Source organism: Lissotriton helveticus, chromosome 1_1, assembly GCF_964261635.1.
Source record: "Lissotriton helveticus chromosome 1_1, aLisHel1.1, whole genome shotgun sequence".
Classification (NCBI taxonomy): Eukaryota; Metazoa; Chordata; class Amphibia; order Caudata; family Salamandridae; genus Lissotriton; species Lissotriton helveticus.
In genome coordinates this window covers 13,087,049-13,112,125 of record NC_136057.1, presented here as the reverse complement: position 1 = coordinate 13,112,125, position 25,077 = coordinate 13,087,049, and positions in this window count along the sequence as shown.

The following is a 25,077-nucleotide window of genomic DNA, read 5'->3' as shown; positions in this document are numbered from 1 at the left end:
CGGTCCCACGTCTCTCGGTGCCTCCACGGGTCTCTTCTTTTCAGGGACTGTGGATCGGGCTCTTAGATGTCTGGGAGTCTGGGTCTTGTCAGGCTCCGGGCTCGGGCTCCGGCGGGAGGCGGCGGCAAAGCAGATGTCGAGTTGCTGCTTGGTGCCAGTATTCACAGGGTGGTCACTCCTTGGCCACAAGGGAGATTCTCTTCAGTCTTCTGTGCAGCAGAATGTCGAAGTCCAGTCTTCTTCTTAGTTTCAAGTCGAGTTTAGGATGATCTGAAGTCTTGGAACACAGCTCCTACTCTTATTCGGATTCTAGGGGCCGGATTACCTGCTAGGTTGCTCCTCTGGGTGGGACCAGGAAGGGGGGGTGGTTACACCCCCTTTCCTTTGTCCAGCTTCGCGCCAAGACTGGGGCTGGAGAGCCCCAGCACCGGTTTGAACTGGCATATGCACAGGGACACCTTGTGTGCCCCAGGCATGTCTGATTCTATTCAGCCCTGTCCTACCCAATACACAAAATCCTGTCTGGGGTGGTGCTAGTGATAGAGCGCGCAGGTCACCCGGCCAACAATTTTACCAGATTCGTATCGGGCCCATAAACTTCAATTTATCATATATTAATCGGGTGACCTTACACTCTACTACCAGTATCCCAGCTTCCTTCCTATTTTCATTTCCAGTGTACCCGACTTACCATTCCACAGCTACGGGTACCTAATGACCACAATGGATCAGGGAGCTAGCTGTAAAAGAAAGGTAGACACCAAATACTTATACTTTATATATTCTATTTGTACTTTTATAATAACCACAAACTCAGCAAGTTTTGTAAACCTTTATCTAATATTCTTCGATCTCGGAAAGCATGAGGTTTACAATGAACAAACAGTCGATAACCAAAATCATAAAGAGCTCATATCCATAAAGGAAATAGTTCAGGCCAACCATTTAAGAGTCTACAGTAAGGTAAGAAATAAGGAATATGCTAGGCAGTAATTTCAGACTAAAGGACGGGGAAGAATAAAGAGCATACTAGAAACTTCACAGTGAAATATTTCCCCATGAAGAGGAACTATAGGTAAGTGCAAATAGACCGTACTAATAAATCGGTGCAATTACTTGAATCAACTAAAAGATGGGTAAAACAAAGAACATCTGTATATCATGACCTGAAAAGGAAATGTACTCAAAGGATGGGGAAAAAGTGGAACATGCTAGAATAACAGCAATTTTAGGTATGACTTTTTCATTCAGAGATGCGAAAAAGCATGGAAAATCAATTTTGCAAGAGTATGACTTTATTAAAGCAAAAGAAAGGAAAATATAGGAGGTGTAGAATAGACTTTTCAGCACTATTTTTACCTAAAGTGGTGTGAAGACCAACCCTGGCCACGGGTCAGTTAAGGACGGGAAGAACCCCAAGGAAGGACAGTCACCAATAGGACAGCAGGTGCAGAATGGACACCCCAGGACAGGACAAGAAACCCAGATTAGGATCAGGACAGGACCACCAAGGCACGACCAGCACCCGCAGTTTGGAAGCAACGCCTGCGCTCCACCCTCTCTGCAGCTATCAGCCAGAACCCCGATTGGGTTATCGATCTCCCCAGCAAAGTGCTCCGCCAGCACTTAAGGTTTCTTTAACAAAACCCTTGAGTCTATGGAAATTTCGGACAGAGTGCTCCGCAGCCCTCTGTATCAAGTCACCTATTGAGTGCGTTGGGTAAGTGACAGGTCAGCTATTCGGACAAGTCGGACAATTTCTCTAGCTAAACCTAGGCTAGTTATACTGTTTTCGGGTCAGTGTACCACCCCCCAAAGGTTGCAAGTGTCGGAATCCCCAATTTCGATTGGTCCCCAAGTAGGATAGGTCAACACACCAATCACATTTCAATTCTACAAGCCTATATTAACATATTCTGGGACCGCCTATTGATTTTTGGGTTCCCATGACATACTCTATGGAATACAATGAAAGAAATACATTTGTTGCATTTGCAGGACAGTTTAGCTTCTTCTGCTAGGTGAGGGTGCATCTTCCCAGGCACATCTTGGCTGAGACCTCTGGTTGGCAGAGATTCAATGCCACCGGCAGAAGACTGTCATGCGCAGAAAGGTTGTTCAAGATGGATTCACGAGTGTCTCTCAGACCCTCAAGAACGCGGTACATGAAAAGTAAGCGAAAACAAATTAAAACACAGAAATAAATGATTACACTGTATACCATGAATTGCTACTCTATACCCCTTATTTTATAGTAACTATAGCATTAGGATTAGAGGCATACAAACAGTAGCGCAAAAGCAGCAGCGCAAGCATCGGCATGTGAGAACACAAAGCAGCCATCTTAATGCTAGTGCGCAAGTGCAAAAGATTCCCACCAGAACTGCGAGTACGTCACATCACGTGATTGTGACCGACGCATGCGCAGAAGAAAACCCCGCCAAGCAGTGGCCATTTTTAATGACAAGCGTTGTTAAGGTTAATACACACATAAGCAAGCATCTCTCGGATACCCCAAATGTCAGAATAAAGGGAAATTAGTAAGACAAACAGGTTGAATTAATATATTATAGGTATTCGAGGTTCATGAGTACGAGCAAGCCGCGTAACGTGCAAATTCTTGCTCCATCAATCCCCTCTTTGATGATATTTACTATCATCACAAAACCAATGGAATCAGATGCCAACTTTTACAATTTGCCCAATTCAATCTCTTCAAACATTCTATTCAATTTTTCTTTCGTTTCTTTGTTAGGGTGAGAATTTTTCACCCTTTTATAAATTTGATTATTCATTTCCTCCAATTCAAGCTCATCCACACTCCGTTTCATGCCTCTCCTGTTCACAGTATATTTCTTTTGATGTTTGCGACATTTGCAACAGACAAATATGAGGAATATGACAAAACCTATTCCGGCAATTGGCATCAGTACCTTGTACAACAAACCTCTACCTAAATTTGCAAACCAATGACCTACAGCGGAGAGACCATCAGTAAGTCTTTTCCAGGCACTGTCAACCTCCAGTGGTTTGAGTTCCTTTTCCAAATTTGTAATGTTCCTTACATACCTTTGGATTCTCACACTTTTATCAGGTATGTAAGTGCAACAATGTTGCACTTTCAACATTCAGCAGACTCCCCCCTCTTTCGCTAATAGAGTATCAAGGGCAAGTCGGTTATGTAAAACCATTGATCTGATCGCAACCATTTCGGTATTGACCATCAGGAAACCTCCAGCAGTGTCGGTAGATAACTGATCTACTACTGTAGACAATTTGCAAATTTTGTGTGTGTTCAGAACCACTCCCACTGCAGGTATTATTGCACTAAAAATATCTCCTACAATCTCACCAGCAGTTTCTTTTTTAATGCGTACTAATTTGTTAGTTTCTTCAGCGCTTCCAGTGAATTTTCCCACATGGTATATCTTTGGGAAGACAATACCAAAATAGCAACTCCCGTACCAATGGTCGGGTAATTTGAAGTAAGCCTTGTTCCCACAAATAAAATAAATTCCAGGAAACACCGGCTCTGTCCCATCTTTGAAACCCCACCCTCCAATTACCTTGTAATTATGTTCGCATTCACTGGAACCAATGAAACCCAACATTGTTATAATAACTAGTCATTTCCCGTTTTAGACAGAGCTTCCCCTTCTTCTCAAAATCAAGGAGCATAGCAGCATTAGCTCCACCATTTGAGGTGCTCCCTATATTTTCTGCCCATTTAGGACCTTTATCGTTCCTGTCTTTGGCTTTCTTTTGGAAACTCTCTCTTCTTTTCTCTACCATGTCCAGGAATTCCTTTTCCTTCTCATGTAAAGAACAGGTCAGGTTATTTTTATGTGCATCATCTATATTAATTTTTCCTACAGTTAGAAAATAATCACTCATGAACTTAGCTACATCTCTAGTCGTCTGTACAGGGTTCAGGTTTCGTCGAACAGGAAGTTCAGAAAAGGTTACGTCATAGTTTGAATAGTAATAGTGTAAAGGTCCTCTTTTGTAAAATAAACTAGCTAGTATACTACAGTAAATTCCATAGGTTAAGGGCAAGTGATGATAAGTCACGCCTTCAGCTACAGAAGTAGGTAGCTTCATACAGACATAACAGTCGTCTATTTCCATAGTTTCTACATAATGCAATAACAGGTTTGCGAAAACGTTCAAATGAGTCTTGTTCTTAATCTTGTTAAAGTGTAATCCTTCCTCATCTGGTGCTTCTAAGTTTAATTGTCTTCGTTTTAGACTAAGTGGTTTGTCCAACGAGTCTGCTCTTCGTGGTGTCATTCTAGTATGCGTTTCTACAGTATCGTCAGGTAAATTATTATTTGGGTATAAATTTGGGTTCTTGCTCATCATAGAAGGAATGGTAATTGTTAGTCCTATCCAGAGGATCAGTACTACAGCTACACTACATAAACATACTTGGCAGCATGTTTTACAACAACTTCGTCTCGGTCTTCCATTCACACTTGAATCAGACATTTTTGCTTAACAGAAGCTTTCCAACCCCTCTTTGTAACTTTGCACAGGTAGCTTACACTGGGCAACTTCAGGTTGGTTCGTCTCCTTCGGGAGACTGGTCAGTAGTCTGTTCTTTGTCACTTTCGTCACTTATTTCAAGATCCTCAAATTCCTCCAACACCAAGTAAGTCCATTCAGGATCCTGATACTTTTCGTTCAGTCTTTTTATTCGGGCACTTCTTCGCTTACTGCTGTCTCCAGTTGGCTCTGGTTTACTGGAAGCTTGTTTCCTTTGCTCAAGTTTTTCTTCTACTGTTTTCAGTCTTAGTCTCAGTCTTTTAATATATCTTGGCTCTTTATTCTTTTTCTTGAGTCTTTTAGCTGGCACTGTGGTTTGACTTTCTTCTAATGCTCTTTTAATTTTGTTTTGTTGTGGCACCCCTGCTTCCGCTTCTTCCCTTCCTGTCTGACTAGTCCCAGGTCTTATATCTGTTTCTTCTGCCTGGTCACTAAGCTGGCCTTGTTCAGGTGTAGACTGGTTTTGACTTTTGGGCGTTTCAATTTCTGTATCCTGAACACATTCGTCTATTTCTATCTGATCCTGTTCAAGCACTTCGTACCTTTGATTTTCTTCCTCTTGAACTTTCGCCCTAATATCTATCTGTCCTTTTTCAATTTCGGGAGTTCTTGGAGGTGTGTCGATCACCTGTTCTGTCCCTATCTGATCTTCTTCTTCTTCATGTTTTACATGGATTTCGATAATCTGATTGTCTTCTCCTATTCCTGTCTCTTCCTCACTATTCCATTCCCTGTCTGAGTAGGTTTGACCTCTTGTTCTTATGAGATCATCTGTCAGGTCGATTATGGGTATCCACTCGTTTTGACTGGTGCTCGATTGTTCTTCATCAGCTATTTCAGAACCAACGTCTGGAGACCCCTCAGCTGGACAACCTTCAGCGTCAGTTTTCTCCTCTTCGGTCACCTTCTTGCTGTGGCTGGCATGGATCCACTTCGGCACACCGGCGCACTTCACCGCTGTTGTGGTCACCAGGATCACTTGTCGATGTTTTCCCCACCTCGGTGCGAGGCAACTTGAACGGGTGTGTTTCTTGAGTACCACCCAATCACCTGGAACCAATTTATGGACTGGAGTTGCTGGACTGGCAACGGCGTCTTCCCCAATCTGGCGAGAGATAGAACGCTCTTGGTCACCCAGTTGCTTGCAGTACTCAAGTACCAAATCATCAGAAATGCTTATCAGTTTGTGTCCTGGTACCCATGCTTGTCTCATCACTCTTCCCATTAGGATCTCATGGGTTCTCAGGCCTGTATTTCGGTCTGGAATACTTCGGATTCCCATCAGAACAAGAGGTAAAGCCTCTATCCAGTTCATGCCAGTTGATTCACACATTTTCCCTAATCTCGACTTGATAGTGTCATTTACTTGTTCCACCACTCCAGAAGCCTCTGGGCGATATGCGCAGTGCAGGTTTTGTGTAATCTTGAAGGCTTTACAGAACTGGTCAATTATTTCATTCTGGAAATGCCCACCCCTATCTGATTCAATTGTGACCGGAACCCCGTACTTAGGTATTAGTTCTCGTAGTAACAACTTGGCTACAGTGATGGCATCATTCTTCTTGGCTGGGTAAGCTTCTACCCATTTTGAAAATAGGCAGAAAATTACAAGGACATATCTCATTCCTTTGCAAATGGGTAACTGGATGAACTCAATTTGTAATCTTACAAAAGGACCTCCTGACTTTCCAATTTTTCCCATCTCAACTACAGTTTTCTTCCCAGCGTTGAACTGTTGACATGTCAAGCACCTCTGGCAGAGTGACTCTGCTACTTTCCTGAACTTCGAGCTATACCATGTCTGTTGGAAAACGCGAATCATGGCATCCCTACCAATGTGTGTATCTCCATGTATCAATCTGGCCACAGAAGCAAGCAGGCTGTCAGGCAACACAGGCATACCATCAGGGCCAACAATGACACCATCCTCGCCTCTCTGGCGACAACCAAATTTTCTCCATTGTCCCTTTTCCTTTGGTGTCACTGCATTCTGTAAATCTTTCAATTCTTCCTATGTAGGCACATCCTCAAACACCATAAGTTGGCAGCTGTTTCCATATCCCCCCAATTTGATATTGAGAGACATTCGATGTCTGGCACAATGTTGGGCTACTTGGTCAGCATATCGATTACCTACTGTCACATTGTCGTCACCTGATTTGTGAGCAGTACACTTGACCACTGCCAATTCCTTTGGTAACTGGATGGCGTCCAGTAATTCCTGTACCACTTTTCCATTTCTGATGGGAGTACCTGAAGAAGTCAGAAACTCTCTTTGTAGCCACAATTGGTCGAAGTCATGCACAACCCCGTACCCATACTGACTGTCAGTATATACTGTTACTCTTTTATTTTCCCCAATTTTACAGGCTCTTGTTAATGCAACCAATTCGGCTACTTGTGCAGACTTTACTCCAAATAGACAGGATCCTTCTATAGTGCGTGATACCGTGACTACAGCATAAGCAACACTTAGGCCTACAGTTTCATGTCTCAGACATGAGCCATCAACAAACAGCTCGTAATCTTCTACAGGCAGGGGCATTTCCTTGATATCTGGACATGGTTTGGTACTAAATTCAGTCAGGTCAATGCAGTCATGCTCGACCTCTCCCTTTGCTTCTGCAATCAGTGACTCAGGCAACAATGTTGCTGGATTCAATATGTTACACCGAGTAATGACTACATTTGCAGCACCTACAAGAATCCTCTCATACTTAGTCAGCCGACTAGGAGTGAGATACTGGGTCTTAGTTCTGGTCAGTAGGATTACAACTGCATGTGGAACATACACAGTTACATGATGTCCCATAACGATGGATTCACTCTGTTCAAGACTCATGCAAGTTGCAGCTACTGCTTTCAGACATCCAGGTAATCCAGCAGCCACTGGATCCAAAGTAGCAGAGAAATATGCTACTGGACGTCTAGTCAAACCATGCTCTTGAGTTAGGACTGACAATGCACAATTATCTTGTGTGTCACAAAACAGTGCAAATTCCTTTGAATAATCAGGCATTCCCAATGCTGGAGCTGTACATAGACATTCTCGTAATTTAGTAAATGCTGTCAGGCTTTCCTCGTCCCATTCCACTGGGTCTTTTGCTCCTTTCTTTGTCATTTTTATCAATGGTTTTGCTAGGACTGCAAATCCCACAATCCATTGTCTGCAGTATCCTACAACCCCAAGGAACATTCTGATTTCTTTCTGAGTATTAGGTAACTGCATGTTTCGAATTATCCTAATTCTTTCCGAAGTAACTTTCCTGATACCCTTCTCTATCTGGTGCCACAGATATTTTACTGAATTGGTACAGAACTGTAGTTTGTCAGGTGATACTTTATGTCCTCCTTCACCCAAGTGGTTCAGTAAGGCAATGGTGGCAACAGCACAGTCCTTCTGACTCTTAGACGCCACCAAGAGGTCGTCTATATATTGCACCAAAACTGAATTTCCAGGTAAGACTAGGGATTCAAGGCACTTTTTCAGAATCTGATTAAAGATTGAGGGGCTTTCTGTGTACCCCTGGGGGACGCGATTCCAAATGAACACGTGACTGTCGAATGCAAATGAGAAAATAAATTTGCTGTCTGGATGCAATGGGATCGCAAAGAATGCGTGATATAGGTCAATCACGGTGAACCACTCAGCATCCCAGGGAATTTGATACAGGATCACTGCAGGGTTCGGAACAATAGGACAGCAAGGAACAACAATTTTGTTTACCTTTCTCAGGTCCTGTACTACCCGGTATTTGCCACTAGGTTTCTTGATTTCAATTATGGGTGAGCTACATGGGCTACTCATCACTTCTTGTATGATGTTGGCTTCTAGCAAACTTTTTATTTCAATGGCCACTCCTGCTCTCACTTCTGCACTCATTTTGTATGGCTTAGTATTGGGGTAAACTGCATCTTCTTTTATGGCTATTTTAATTGGGTCTACATTTGCCATTAGTCCTACATCCTTTCCAGTAAAATCCCATACATCTGGTTTCACGGTCTGTTGGAGTTCTTCAGGTAAGTCTTGTATTGTCAGTCGTTTAATTTCTGAGTCAGGTCTTATTAGCATTAATTTGTATATTCCATCTTCATCTGGGGTTTGAATTTCGACGCCCTTTGGTGTGCAAAAGATGGTGCAGTTCATTTTACACAACAAATCACGTCCCAATAGGTTTACAGGTCTGGTATCACAGACTACAAATCTGTGCATTACCTTGAAATTACCTATGGTAATCTCCATGGGCTCGGTAACTGGGGTACTAATCAATTGATTAGATACACCCACTACTTGGATTGCTTCTCCCGAGAGGGGTAGGTTTGGAACATCTGCTGTTCTTACAGTAGAACGGGTAGCTCCAGTGTCCAACAGAAAGGTGACATCATTGCCTTCAACTTTTCCTTCAATGTATGGCCCTGACTGGTCTACCGGCAAGGAGGCGCCAGGTACGCACTCCTTGTCCTCCCCCCTCAGGCACCGTCAGTAAGGTTCATCACAAAGGAAAGTGTCATTCAACAGAAATTGCGAAGTTGCTGCATTTCTATCCTCCTTTCCTCCCCAAATTTCTATGTCTTCACACTGCAGTGTCTTTCCTTTAAAATTCGGTCTAGGCGCACGAGGCAACTGACTCGCTTTTACCTGTTGCTGGGTCTTTCTTTGTTTTTCATTCTGCGTCTGTGGATTTAAATCAGGGGTTTGGGGGTTATTACTCTGTGCATATGGACACACGTCTCTCCAGTGCCCTATCTGTCCGCACCCGTGACAGGGGAATTTCTTTTTGGCTTCGTCTCTGCTCATTTTTACTCTGGGCTTCCCTCCACCCCCAGAACCTTGATTTTGAGAATTACTATTCATTTTACCCAACTGTTTTTCCTGTTGTTCAGCTAGTTTGACTTGTGCCCACATAAACTTTCCCTTCAAAGCCTTTCTCTTATCAGCCATCTCGTCTGCGCAATACTTTGCGCATCGCAAGACTTCATCTATTTTCTTGGACTGCCAACCGATTTTATTGTCTTTGATCCATTGACAAATTTCAGGTCTTAAACCGTTTACAAACCTGTAAATGAAGTGGGTCATATCCTTCATCTCAATGTTATCTATGCCACTATATGTTTTAAACACCTGTAGGAATCGTTCATAAAAGGAATGCACAGTCTCATCTCTTTCCTGTGTAGTTCTATCTATTCTGGTCCAATCTGTCTCTTTTGCAGGCACTTTTCCCTTCAGATGCAATATTACCTGATTGTATTTTTTCATTACGTCGTCAGAAGGAGCTCCTGAAATAGGATCCCTCGGGTATTCTTTGCTAGGCCAATCAACAGCAATTTTACATTCTGTCCATAAATCTACGGGGACTACGATATCGAAAAACCCATCCAAGTCTTTCCACAGACATTTTTGGACTTTCATAAACCTTTCTACCTCTCTGTACCACTCTACGGGCTTCTCTCGTAATTTCGGGAAATCATTGGTAAAGGACACAATATCCTGTCTTGACCATGGAACGTGCACATACTTTCGACCTGGTACCTCTCGCATGGGACATAACTGTTCTGGTTTATCAGCTTCTTTTAGGATATACCTAGAAGTCACCTGTTTTGACCTAACCTCCTCCTTTTTCTTTGCCCAACTGGCTTTCCACTTTTCGAGTTCTCCCCATTTTTGCAACACGTTCAACAACTCTTTGATCTGTACCTTCTTTCCTGACACATTCATATTTTCCAGATCTTTGTCTGAGAACTCTGCTCTGTAGGGTTTCTGTAATGGCTTTGATTTCGAAATATCTATTCCCCTACTAGCTGCAGTGTCTGTTAATTTCTCATGGAACACTCTGGTATTACGGGTAAGACTCTTACAGATAAACAGCAGTTCTTCTTCAGAAAAGGTATTTAGTCTGTCAAACCCCACATTTCCAGCCATCAGTTCTTCCATTTCTATTCTCAATTTGTAAATATCTAATGGTTTTGGCGACGAATTTGGTTTCTCTAATTCTCGACTCCTTCTCTCGATTTCTTCAGAAGTCACTACAGTGGCACGTTTAGTACCAGAAGCGGATTCAATTTGCACTTCTCCTGAACTGAAAAGAGTGTTCCTTCTCTGCAAACCCCTTTCCAGCACTCTCACTGGCAAATCCAGCAAGGAAATTACAGATTCGCATTCGCTTGCCTGATCATCTACAATTAAGGGCTCTTTTCTTGGCTGTACTGTAGCCGGGGTAATAATCGGTGTCTTGGGACACCCCTGTTTATCACCATACAGAGGAACGACTGGTCCAATAGTTACTGGGATGGTCAGGGCTTCAGGACTGGTATTTAACTGGGAGATTTTCTGAATTAACTCTGATCTCTGTTTACTCAATGCCTCTTGCTGTCCTTCCTGTAATATTCTTTCCAGACCTATTTCAGGTATTATTTGTGGGGTCAGGGTTGGGGCCGTGTTATGAGTCATACTTGGTCCCTCACCATAATTAGGTTTCATGAACGGATGTCCTGTACTAAAAGGTCTCGGCATCTCCTGATAAGGAGGTATTTGACAGCCGTCTCTTACATTTGCAGGCCTAGACCCTTCCGGGTAAGGAGGTCTCAGGCAAACATCCCCTACACTAGAGGATCGGGATCCTTCATTATAAGGAGGTGGATTTTTCATGAACAAATCATCCAGTAAATCGTCATCTGAATCCCCTCCGGTCATCAGATGCTTAGTCTTTTCGGTCCTTTTCCCACCCATGGGATCTTCTAGGGCCATTATAGGGTACAGTCCCTCTACTATCATATTCTGCCTCCATTGTTTCATTTTCTTCTCTCTTGTTTCTTGTTTTAGTTTTGGATACCACTTTGTTAAACCTTTGTCCAGTCTAGGTTTGTCTCGCTCAAAAGCCTCTATCTTCCACTCTTTTAAGGCTTCATATTGCGTTAATCTGGGTCTGGGATGTAAATCATTCATTCGGGTTCTCAAATTAAATAGAATCCTGCCATTAAATGTACCTTCTAAAGGGAAAGCCAAAATTCCGTAATTCTTTGTATATTCCACCCAATTTTCCAACCACACACAAGAGTGGTACCCTTTATCAAACATCATGAAAGATGCAGGAGTATTAGGTGGCGGAATGACAACTCCTTCTCTAGTTTTGATCCGCTTGTCTTTTTTGAAATAATTCTTTACTTTATTTACAAGAGTAAATTTTCTCTTATTTCCGTACATAATGCTGGTGTTGTAACCTTTCCAATGATCCTTTCCAAATCCTAAATATCTTGGATCAGGTCTAGTCTTTGGCATATACGTATGCCACATACAATTGTCTGCTAGCGACTTTGTTTACAAAGCCCTTCCAATCCAATTGCGTCTTTTATTTTCGTGCAACCAATAAACTGCACGATTTCAAATAATTTCGACCAATGGGTGCGCGGCCTTTTCGCGAGACAAGTTCCCACGAATCGGCACTCACCCCTCCTTCACAATACTAGCTCCGCTACACACCCGCTGTCTCTACCAATCCCAGCGCGGCACAGAGTGACGTCAGAGCAGCTCCGCAACGGACTCCCTCCTTCACAAGGTAACGGAAACTTTTATTTCTTTCTTAAAGTGCAAGTGCGTTATTTAATTTACAACATAGAAACATTCGCCAATGTACTCGAGTGTCTAGAAAGAAAGATTTGTTTTACTGCAAGTAAACTTCTTCTGTCTACTTTTCAAATACTACGAGTAGATCTCTTCTGCCTACCCTTCACTCAAGCATTAGAGAACCTGCTACTTCTTTGACTCATCCACTTCTTTCCGGGATATATACTAAGTCTAAAGTTTCACTAGCGAACTCCTTTGCTATCAATCAAGCTTAGATGAACCTGCTACTCCTTCTGTGTGACCCTTACTAGGTTATATCACAATAGAAGTTTTGCCAGCGAACTCTTTGCTATCAGTTATTCGAACATACATTCAGAAAACCCTAATTAGGATGTATGACGTTACAACGCATACTTTTACAACGCATACCGTTACAACGCATTTTTTACAACGCAAAAACTTTTACAACGCATACCATTACAACGCATGTTTTTACAACGCAAGTACTTTTACAACGCATGCCATTACAACGTAAGTATTGGTAAGTATATAATATTTTCTTTTTTAAATTAATTGTAATTAATATAATTTAATTTTATTTAATTTATTTAATTTTATTTTTTTTACCCTGTACCCCTGTACCCCAAAAACCCAAATTAACCCAGAAACCTAAAAATACCCCTGTACCCCAAAAACCCAAAACTGTCCCTGAACCCTAAAAATACCCCTGTACCCAAAAACTGAAAACTGACCCTTAACCCTAAAAATACCCCTTTACCCAAAAACTGAAAACTGACCCTGAAACCTAAAAATACCCCTTTACCCAAAAACTGAAAACTGACCCTGAACCCTAAAAATACCCCTGTATCCAAAAACTGAAAACTGACCCTGAACCCTAAAAATACCCCTTTACCCAAAAACTGAAAACTGACCCTGAACCCTAAAAATACCCCTTTACCCAAAAACTGAAAACTGACCCTAAACCCTAAAAATACCCCTTTACCCAAAAACTGAAAACTGACCCTGAACCCTAAAAATACCCCTTTACCCAAAAACTGAAAACTGACCCTAAACCCTAAAAATACCCCTTTACCCAAAAACTGAAAACTGACCCTGAACCCTAAAAATACCCCTTTACCCAAAAACTGAAAACTGACCCTAACCCCTAAAAATACCCTTTTACCCAAAAACTGAAAACTGACCCTGAACCCTAAAAATACCCTTTACCCATAAACTGAAAACTGACCCTAAAAATACCCCTTTACCCAAAAACTGAAAACGTAAAAAAAAACCAAACATATAAAATATTAAATATAATCATATACTTACCAATACTTACGTTGTAATGGCATGCGTTGTAAAAGTACTTGCGTTGTAAAAACATGTGTTGTAATGGTATGCGTTGTAAAAGTTTTTGCGTTGTAAAAGTTTCGTTGTAATGGTAGTGCGTTGTAAAAGTTGCGTTGTAAAGGTTGTATACCCCCTAATTACTGCTTCCAGTTCTGCCTAACCTGCAGCAATTTTCCTCAAGCCAGTGATCTCAGTACGGTGTGGATTCTCCTCACCACCCGTTATTCAAATTCCCCGGGGATTCCAGACAACATATAACATTCACTAACGAGTAATATTAGTACATTTATCAATATAACAGCAAGAAAAACAATTTAAAACATTTCATAATTTTCAAAGCAATAAAACATTTGCAAATGAGTTTAGCAGCAACATTTTCACAATTAGCAGCAATAACTTTTTAGCAGCATCCAACCTACCTACCTATCTTAACTAGTCCTACCTAAATTTAACTAGTCCCTATAACCATTTTCTTTAACTAGTCCCTAACCATCCTCTGGCTACCAGAAAAATACTGATAGAACGCGCAGGTCACCCGGCCAACAATTTTACCAGATTCGTATCGGGCCCATAAACTTCAATTTATCATATATTAATCGGGTGACCTTACACTCTACTACCAGTATCCCAGCTTCCTTCCTATTTTCATTTCCAGTGTACCCGATTACCTGCTAGGTCCCTCCTCTGGGTGGGACCAGGAAGGGGGGTGGTTACACGCCCTTTCCTTTGTCCAGCTTCGCGCCAAGACTGGGGCTGGAGAGCCCCAGCACCGGTTTGAACTGGCATATGCACAGGGACACCTTGTGTGCCCCAGGCATGTCTGATTCTATTCAGCCCTGTCCTACCCAATAGAAAAAATCCTGTCTGGGGTGGTGCTAGCACCTCCCAAGGCAGGAAACCCTTTGTCCAAGCTGCCCTTGCTGGAAGGACTCCCAGCAGCAGGAGGTCAGACTTGTGTCTGTGGTGGCAGCATCCATTTTGTGATGCTAAGGCTCTGTTTAACTTTAACCGGGGTTCAGGTTAGGTACATGTCGTATCCCTCTAGAAGGGTGAAATGCTACCCCCGTCGCCAGAACTGGCGAGGGGGTAGTATTCCAATTCGTATGACACCTTACTCGACATGTTTTGATAAAACCAAACCAAAGATAGCATTTAACCGCGAGGTTCATAATGCACTTAAGAGTATATGGTATGGCAGTATCATGAAACAGCTAAAGGACATGGTTCCGAAAGCTGCAGACAGGCTCAGCTCATGCCAGAGCACCATCTCACATATTTCCAAGCACTCTGCCTCCAGGATTGATGAGGCCTTCCATAGGAGTGGCTGATAGGAACATATGTATCCATTTTGGGTTAGGTATAGGCATACTACACCTAAGTAAGGGGTGATTACACCAACTTACCCCAGCTGAGTGATCAGCCAGTTGTGTCAAATATGGAGGCCAGGGGTGGCACAATATGTGCTGCAGCCCCTGGTAGGCCTTGGAAGCACCTATGCCCTGGGTACCTGGGTACACTGTTACAGGGGCCAATAAGGTGAACCAGTTCCAATTTCGGAATGCACCTAAAGTACATTGGCAATAATTTAGAGAGAGAACAGCAGGCTGTGGGTCTGATTAGCAGGCCCACAGCCACATTAAGTCATAAACCAGTGAAGCAAAAAGCAAAAATTTGGGGTGACCATAGGATAGCAGACCCTACTCTCCTACATCCCCCTCCCCACATCACTGGCCGGCCGGTACTCCCACTACCGGTCGCAGCTGGTGATATCATAGATGATGGTGATTTAGAAAAGGTAGTATCCATCTGCAAGGTATCTAAAGGATACATCAGTGAAGATTAGTGGAGAACGGCCTTTATAATGATAAGGATATCAAAAAGGTGATGTGATTTGTGAAGTCATATTGGCCTAGAAAGACTGATTTGAATCAGAGTTTGTTACCTTTCTTCCAAATGGCACAAGAAATGTACAGGCAGGATAATATTTTAATGAGAGGTCTACAATTAGTTGTACCTAGTGATTTTAAACAAACTGTATTAGATATGGCACATGAAGGGCATTCTGGTATGACCTGTATGAAAATAGAAAGAGTGTCCCTTGAAATTGCTGGACTGATGAGTTTTGGACAAAATCCCTTGTATGCAATTGCTTTAATTGATCAATTATCACAGTGGCCTGAAGTTAAACTTGTTCTGCTAATCACCTCCAGAGCTGTCATTCAATTTTTAAATGAAATATTTGAGAGGGAGGGCTTTCCTGAATTATTACTTAGAGATATTGGTGTACAATTAACTTCAGCAGAAATGAAAACCAACGGTCTTCAGTTTATTATCCCCAAAGTAAAGGAATTGTGGAAAGCTGGATTAGAGTATTGAAAGGGTTATAACTTTATTTATTTTATTTATTTATTTTGAAAGTCTTACAGAGCGTGAACAAGATCCTAGCGGATATCAGAGCGCTTTGCATAAAATCAGTGTAATTATACAAATGGATAGATGCAGGTAAGTAACATATACATTAAAAAAAACTCGTGCAAAAGGGAAGCAGTCGGATACAAACACAAACAAAAGTCCAATGAATCAAGTCTCGGGCAGCTAAAGTGACTAGAGTGACTGAATGGACCCTATCCGCGGTATGGATTAATATTAAGGGTATGATTGATCTATGAGTTTCTTTGGTCTAAGATCAGGTGAATGTTGCCATAAGAATAGCTTTTGCTTTCTTTTTGAACGATGCGGCAGAAGCAATCCGTCTGGTTTCTGGGGAAGTATATTCCAAATACTGGGCGCCTTCCCAGAGAAGGATCGTTTATACGTTTTCTTCCTGTTGAATCTTTGTGGTTTCAACAGCAGGTTTTCTGCACTTCTAGAGGATCTTGTCCCACCAGAGATCGTCAGCTTCTGTGCTAGGTAGCTGGGAGTCTTGTGATGCATAGCCCTATGTGTCATGCATGCTATTTTTAGGTGAATTCTGGCTTCAAATGGTAGCCAATTTAGAGCTTGTAAGTCTGGAGAAATGTGGGAGCTTCTTTTTGAACCTGTGATGAGTCTCGCTGCCGCATTTAATGAGGTTCTTAGGGGTGCTGTTGTAGCTTTTGGGAGGCCACATAGAGAGACACTTCCAAGGGATAACTTGCGCTTGTACTGCCAGCTTGAAGTCATTGGGAGTCAACTGGGAGAAACGGTTTCTGCTTCCTCAGTGTGTTTATCTGGAAGTCTGCTCCCTTTGTAGCATTGCTAATGTGTTTCTGCTTGGTGAGGTTGCTGTCCAGGGTTATTCCCAGGGATTTCGCTGAATCTACAATGTTTGGTTGAACGATGAGTGCAGTAATAAGTTTGATCAAGTCTTGGATATTGGGGACTTTGGCGGGCGGCGCTAGAATGGAGTTTTGCATAGCGCGAACAAGGCCCATGGGTATCAGAGTGCTTACATAGCATGAGGTAGTATGAAGACACAAATTGTCAGGAAAGGTTAAACAAGGAGATATGACAAAATTACATGTGATCAAACACAAGATTAAAATACAATAAATACAATATATAACAAGGCTGAGAATAGCATATTGAATACAAGCTATCTCTGTGGAGAGGTTTCCTGGTTGCAGAAAGGTTATAAATGATCTTTCTTAAGTGTTCAATATTCTTTAAAAATCTAATACCATGATTAGTAAAGTACTATTTTAGTTTAAACAACGTATGGACAGTGACCTGGCGTATGTATTGTTTTCAGGATATAAATTCACTTGTCCGGTATCTTGTCCAGTCATATCCAACTTCACCGTCCATGGATTATATTCCTCTAGTAAGACCTACTCTGTAGTTGTGATTATTTCTGCTTCTTGTGAGTAAGTGTCTTGGGCTTAATTCTGTCGATCTTGAACTATGGGAGGAATTTGCTCATTAGAAATATTTTCGTTTCCCTCTTAAATGTTGCTGTGTTTGTTATTTTTCTGACGTTTGGTGGAAGAGAGTTCCAGATTCTAGGGGCTGCTCCCGAGAACGCTCTATCATACATTCTCTTCTTTCAGAAAATGGCTGGTCTCAGTACCAGCTTCTTAGCACTCCTAGCAGGTCTATTTCCACCAGAAAGTACTATTTTCTGGGCAGTGGAGTGTTGTAGTGAAGCGCTTTGTGTGTGATACATGCCATTTTTAGCTGAATTCTGGTTTCATATGGTAGCCAGTTTAATGCTTTTAGGTGTGGAGAGATATGGTCAAACTTCCTTGACCCGGAGATAAGTCTTGCTGCTGCTGCGTTGAGGCAGGCTTTTAGTGGTGTTGTGCAGATTTGTGATAAGCCTGCTAACGTATTGCACCCATATACTATCCTCGAAATGACCAATGATTGGACTGCCAGCTTAAGATCTGCTTTTGACATGAAGGGTTTTACCTTCCTGATGTAGTTCAAGTGAAAACGGGCACTTTTTGCCATTGCTTTGATATGTTCTTTCATATCCAGATTCTCATCAAGTGTTATTCCTAGTGATTTAGCTGAGTCCACTAAGGTAGGGGTGCAGTTAAGCGCCGTGATCATTCTAGCCCATTCCTTAACTTCTGTGTGCTTCTTTGAGGGTAATATTAGAAGGAATTCTGTTTTTTGAGTGTTTAATTTTAGATGATTGATTGTTAACCATTGCAGTGTCATTTCTAAGGCCTCATTCATTAACTTGATGTCTTCCAACGATGAGATCTTGAGGTATATTTGTGTGTCGTCCGCGTACATGTGAAAGAAAATTTTGGAGTTTCGAAGAATTTCGGTGAGCAGTGCGATATATAAGTTGAACAGTGAAGAAGATGTGGATCCTTGTGGTACTCCAATCGTGTTCGGAATTGAAGATGAAAGAGATTAACTGACCAAGAATCTTTGATTTCTATCCTGAAGGATGGATTCAAACCATTTCAGGACCGTACCTGATATTCCCATCCTGTTCTGGAGCCTGTTAAATAATTTTGCATTCAAAGCGTTCAATTTGAGATGGTTTTCTGCCAGCCAAGTCTGTGTGTTCCTGAGCTTTGTGTTAAGCATTTTAATGTCTTCTAGGGTGTGAATCTTGAGATAGAGCTGTGTGTCATCGGCGTACATATGATATTGCATGTTAGAAGCATGTAGCATTTTGGTGAGAGGTTCCAGGAACAGGTTAAACAATGTCAGAGATAGTGAGGACCCTTGCAGTACCCCAGGGTTACTGGTACGGGTTTGGAGAGAGTGTTGTTGACCTTAAATTTTCGCATTCGGTTATGGAGTAACGAGGTAAACCAATTTATCACTGATCCAGATAGACCCATTCTATGTATCAAATTGTCGTGTTTGACCGTATCAAAGGCTGAAGATAGTTCTAGCAGGATGAGAAGGCATGATCCCTTCTGATAGAGGATTTGTAGCGCATCGTCAATGATATGTGTCATGGCTGATTCTGTGCTGTGGCCAGCTCTGAAGCCTGATTGGTGTTTGTTAAGGAGGTCAAAGTGATCAATATGTTTAGTCAGTTGGTGGTGTACACATTTTTCGAGTAGTTTGGCGAAGGTAGGAATATTTGAGATAGGACAATGGTTGTTTAAGTCAGTGGGGTCGGCTGTGGGTTTCTTTAGGATGGGCGATACCTGTCCAACTTTGAGGGAGTCCGGGATGCAGCCTTGTTGGAGTGAACTGTTAATAATATTGGTCCATAGAGGGAGAAGCCAAGGGGTTAAGTCTTTACCAGCATTTGCCAGGAGGGGATCAGTGATTGGCTGGCTTCAGGGCCATAAGAATCTTGCATAAACCTTCTTCAAAGTAAGTAGTAGAGGATGACCAGACGGCGTCGTTATTTAAGTCAATCTTAGAGGGAGTTTGGTGTGGTGCAGCTAGGAGTGGAGGAGAGGTGTTTGTGGAAGGACCGGAGTGTAGTAATAGGTCATTTAGGAGATCCTTCTTGATGTTGTCAGTCTTCTTCTTAAAGAAGGTTGAGAAATCTTTACAGTTTGGTTGCAGTCGGGCTATGTCATATATCCGTTGAGGGGCATCCTTAGATTGTGTACTGATTAGCTCAAAACGTTTTTTGGGGTGGTTTCTTGCTTGGTCTAGTTGGTGGCTGAAAAAGTCAGCTTTCGTGCACTTGATCTTTCTTTAATAAGCATTTCTCCTTTTCCTTAGTAACTTGAGGTGAATAGAAGATGGGACTGATCTCCAAATGTGTTCATGAGATCTGAGGGACCGTCTATCCTCGTTAAGTAGCCCGTTGTACCAGGGCTTAGAGTCTTTAGTGGAAGCTCTTTTTTCAGTTGAAGGGGTGCTACCTCGTTAATGATCGCGGTCATAGAATTGAGGTAGTGATTGGTGAGATCATGGATGTCGGAAGATCCTACAGGGGGCAGAAGAAGGTTGTAGCTGGAAGGGGGTAAAGTGTTGGGGTTAAGTTTTTTCAAATCTCTTTTCTAGATCTTAGGTTTTGTGGATTGAACTGAGTTAAGTTTCAATGTTTTGTTGATAAAGAAGGTGATAATATAATGATCTGACCAGTCACAGGGTTGGATCGACTCAAGCTGAGTGACTTCACTTTTGGAGATTATTAAATCCAAGATTGAGCCTTTTTTATGTGTAGGGATGTTGCAGATTTCGGATGGGGATAAATCATCAAGGAAGAGTTTGAGATTATTGACCTCTGCTTTGTTGTGGTTGTTCCAATGAAGATTGAAGTCGCCAAGGAAAATTTGGGTGTTTTGCCCGCCGGAGTTCGTTGAAACCATATCCATGCAGTGTTCGGTGAAGGCGAGGTTATCTTCAGGAGGATGATATATGATGTGAAGCGAGCAGACTGGTTTGCCATTGCTGCTAATGTCAAGACATATATGCTCACAAGAAGGGAAAACTGGGGATATGGCTCTGTTTACAGTGATGTTGCTGCGATGTATACATGCGATACCTCCCCCTATCTTATCAATTCTATCCAATCTAATGATGTCGTAGTTAGGGGGCACTAGGATGTCGATGAGTGAGGAATCCGTTAGCCAGGTTTCAGTTAAAATGATCAGATCCAGTTTCTGTGAGATTATGAGTGCAGCTATATCTTCTGTGTGTTTGGAGGCAGATCTACAGTTTAGGAGTGTGCATTTAAGACGGAGTATGATGAGGGAAGAGGAGGATCCTGAATGAGAGGGACTCTTCTTAGATTGTTGTCGACAATTCCTCTATTGTTGTGTGTAGAGGACCTCGATGGGTTAGGGGGGATAGTAGGTATGGACATCTGAGTGGGAGTTAAGGGGTTAGTAAGAGAGGGTACGTAAGAGTGTAGTAGAGAGACGACAAGATCGCTGGATTAATGGTTCGCAGTGGATGTGTTAAGCAATTATGGGAGGGGACTGTTTTCCATCTAGGAAGAGTACGTTTTGAGGTGAGAGTGTGGTGATTCAGGCGCTCGTTAGATGTCGATGTTCTTGATAGACTAGTATGCCATGATTGTCTTGACATCATCTCCTTAAAAGATTGGAGTTCCTTTTTAATTTGGTGAAGTGTGGTCATAATCTCATCCAGTCCTGGGTCTGGTGTGGTTATGCTTGAGGTAGGTGGCTGTGCTATGCATGTGAATGACTGTGAAGTGGTAATGTTGGAAGTGTGATCAGATGCAGGTGTGTGCAATGTTGCAAGGGTGGCTGGGTGGGTTGTGGAAGACGATAGCTGAGATGTGGGGGTGGCTGTCTGTAATAGGGGAGTAAGAGTGGTAGTAGGGAGCGGGGTGTGTTCTAAGGGCATCTTGTTTTCAGCATGGTGGTGGGGTTCCCTATTGTGTACTAACACCTGATCTGGGAGGGGGTAGCCGTGATGGGGGTAGAAAGTAGCATAATGAGGCAGGGATGAGGTAGTGGATGATATGGTTACGGAAGGGATGATGTTATGGGGAGAGGAGCTAGGATCTTACCCTGATGGGGTTCACTATCTAAAGGGGGTATGTGTGCAGTCTCAGACATGCAGGGTATCATGTGAGGGTTTGGTGAGGTTGTGTGAGGTATGTTGGTGGGAGGGGTAGTCTGGATAGCAGTATTGTGTGAGTCAGATGTCAGAGGTGGATGGGGTTCAGTCACTATCTAATTTGGGCACGTGTGTTTTCTCAGACATGCTGGGAGGTAGAATGTGAGGGTTTGTGACGTGAGGTGATATGGTGGGAGGGGTCGTCTGGGTGGATGAATTGTATGATTCATATGCCAGTCGTGGAGAGGATAGAGATGGGGCGATGTTGTCCGATGGTGTGGGAGATGTGATGTCTTGTGTACTGGAAATGGGAATAGATTGGGTAGTAGCTTGGGTTTAGACACTAGTTTCTTAATGATGGGGAAGATGTTGTCAAAAAGATTTAGATTACGGTCAGTGGCTTTAATGAGGATAGTTCCATTATTGCAGATGGTGATGGTTGCAGTCGCTTGGAAGAGCTGAGAGGAAGAAATACAAATAGCTAGACCATGCACGATTTTCCTCGTGGAAGAGATCGATAGTGCGTCTAGGAGTGCTTTCCTCCATTGGGCTCTTCTTTTCGTGTAGAAAATGATGTCAGTGGTTGTCTTACCGTTATGGGGAGAGAAATAGGGGTCATCGAAGAGCGTTTCGGGGATTTGTTTTATAAAATTGTGCTTGAGAGGTTTAGCTGCTTTTTTGTGAGGTGGGGGCAAATGATGTTGTAGGTGTGTGTGCCTGTGAGCTCCATATTATGAACATCCCAGTGGGAGAGCTGCGATGGGGCACAATGTGGGTATGAGCCTCGTTGAGGTAAGTGGCGTGAGGCGAGGAATGCTAGGAGGGAAGGTGTGGAGAGGTGAGGACAGGAAGTGGGGCGGTGTCTAAATAATCATATAGTGTAGGGGAGACAGGGGGTATGATTGCAGGTATCCTGGTGATTGCGAAATAGATGAGAAAGGGTAGGGGTGCTAGGTGGGTATGGGCATGAAGTATCCTGGTGGAAACGATGGAGATGAAGAGGGATGGGGTGCCGGGTGGATATGAGTCTCGTAGGGGTGCGTAAAAGTTGCCAAAAGTGCAAGGGGGTGGGAGGGTAAGGAAGGGTGAGGACAACCAATGAGGAAGTGGTAAAATAAGGATGGGCTGAGGGGGAAGACGGGGGGTTGGATCTCCGTAATCCTGGTGGATATACCAGAATGCCGGGTCCAACACAGTATGTGGGGGAAGGAAAAGAGGAGAGCAGAAGAAGGGGAATACACTGGCTAAGAAATAGAGTAAAGTGGAGTATATAGAGGAATATAAAGAAAATATATGGGGCTAAGAAAGAGTAGAGTGGAATATATAGAGGGAAGAATGTAAAGAAGTTCTGACCTAAGGGGCTATGTAAGAGAGGTATGTGGCCGCAGAAAGTGTGGGTTATAGCATATGGAAGAGACAGTCTAAGATGGCCAAATCATTGGGCGAGCTCTTGGTAACTAGCTAAATAGTCCTTTGTCTGTGTCCATTAGGTGTGGAAGAGTCCGTGTAATCCTATTTCGTTGTCCATAGGCAGAGGGGAAACAGTGGGCTATCGCATGTAGTCCTGTTTCACCGTCCATGAGAGAGTTGAGATAAAAAAGTCCTATTTCAGTTGTAGTGAGTTGAACATAATTGAGATGCTACTATGCAATGTTAGGAGAGATCAGTGGATGAAGAGGGACTCTTGTCTTTGCCTTTCCTTTTTTTTTTAAGGCCTCAGACATTTTAAGAACTAGCAATACAAAGCCACTGTCATCTCAGATCGTCAGGGGGCTTGATGCTGCTGGCAATGGGGAGCTCCTGCTGCCGTGAGTCTCGTCCTGGGGTTGCGGGGGGACCACCGCTGTTAGCGGCTTGCGGTTTGCGGGATGCCAGACTCTGCCGCTGGAGCACGCCAAGCCGAAGACTGTGTGGATGTCGGTAGGAGGAGAGGCTCCTAGGCAGCGCCGGCTATCTCCTATGCCGTTCTGTGGGCATTCTGTGGGCAAAAATACCTTCCAGAATCTCGTCCAACAGCTCCGAGGTCCGTTGAACGAAGTCTGGTCCTATGTCCGTGGAAAGGTAAGAGTTCTGGGTGCACGATTGACACGGTGTGTGATTTACACGCAAAGTAGATAAGATTAATCCAGTTACTTTTATGATAATGGTTCACAACGATGACTGCCGCTAACAGGGATATTAACCAGAAGGGGATCCCAATCGCTGGGAGCTCTTTCTGCGAGCTCCTACCAGTCTGCCATTTAATGAAAGAATTGTCATAACGCTATTAAAGAACTACTTTGGAGTTATAGGAATACTCCCAGAAGCGATGGGGATGTGCCTCCCTTTGAAAAAATAAGAGGTAGGAAGTGTTTGTGCATTTTTAATCAGAGATGGATGAGAGATCTTGTCTGTGAAGTAGAGGTGAACAATCCCGGGATGGATCGTTCTGGTGTGACAGACAAAACTGTGGTGGATCATTCTAGTGTTACAGACAAAACCTTTCCTCCCCTTTGAGAGTCAATGATTGGGTGCATGTGAGAAGGGGAAGAATTGTGAGGACTGTTGGATCTAGGTTTACCGTTCCGAAGAAGATTGTAAGAGTTGGTAAACAAGTAGGACAACTAACTGATGGGAATGGCTGGAGTCTTTCCAAAGTTGTAAAAGTGCCATGATGGTTATGGCCAGATAATTTCAACTCTGGATCCAAGTCCTTGCGGGATCTTAAGTTGTTGCATGGAGATTGGAATTGGCGGAAAAAAGTTTGCCCATGTCCTTGCAATCTGAATAGACATGACCTTGTAAGACATAGATAAGCACCAGTGTGGTGCAAAGATTATCACATGGCTGTGTAGGTTTTTTTATATACACTTGAGCCCAATACTTCTTTTGTGTTTTATAATGATTGTGTTAATTTTAACTCGTGTTATGATTATTATGAATTCTTCTATATATTTGTGTTGATGTAGGAGGATGTGTGTTATCCCTCTGTTCTCGGGTGGAACGTGGAGCACGGATTGTGTGCGCCAGATTCCACACAAGGGCGGTCGGCCCAGGCTTGATGTAGCAGCTAATTTATATTTCTCTTCTGCTTAATAAACTTACAGTGATATACATATGGATCCTGTCATCTGTATAAGAGGACGTTACATGGTGCTCTTGCCAATGGACAGAGAGGGGAGAGGTGGTGGTCCTAGTTCTGATGCGACTTTTGTGTTCATTAATACGTATGCATTAAGCCCTCTCGGCCTTGCCCACATAGTACATTCTGTAAGGGCATCGGATCATGTAGATGGCCCAAGTGCTATTGCAGTCTCCAGTGAAATGTAGCTTAATTCTTTTTCCAGAACAAGGATAAGAGATACTATCTCCAACCAAAAGATTATCACAATGAGAACAATTGTACCATTTGTGCATGCCTAGTGTATTCATTGGGTTAATGTGAAGATAAGAGTTCTCTTAGATTATAAGATCTCCTATAAGCAAAAATTGGGGTTGCTGCAAAAATTCCTTCAAAGTCTGGTTCGGACTGGAGTAATTCCCAATGTTTTAGGATGATGTGTTTGATGGATTGTCGATGTGGAGTAGGTAGATAGAAACACTTCTCTTTTAAATGGTTGTTTGGTTTCGTTTCGTCAATAAAGATTCTCTATTGAGGCTCTGTACATGTTTTTCAGCCTTGGCAATAATTTTTGCAG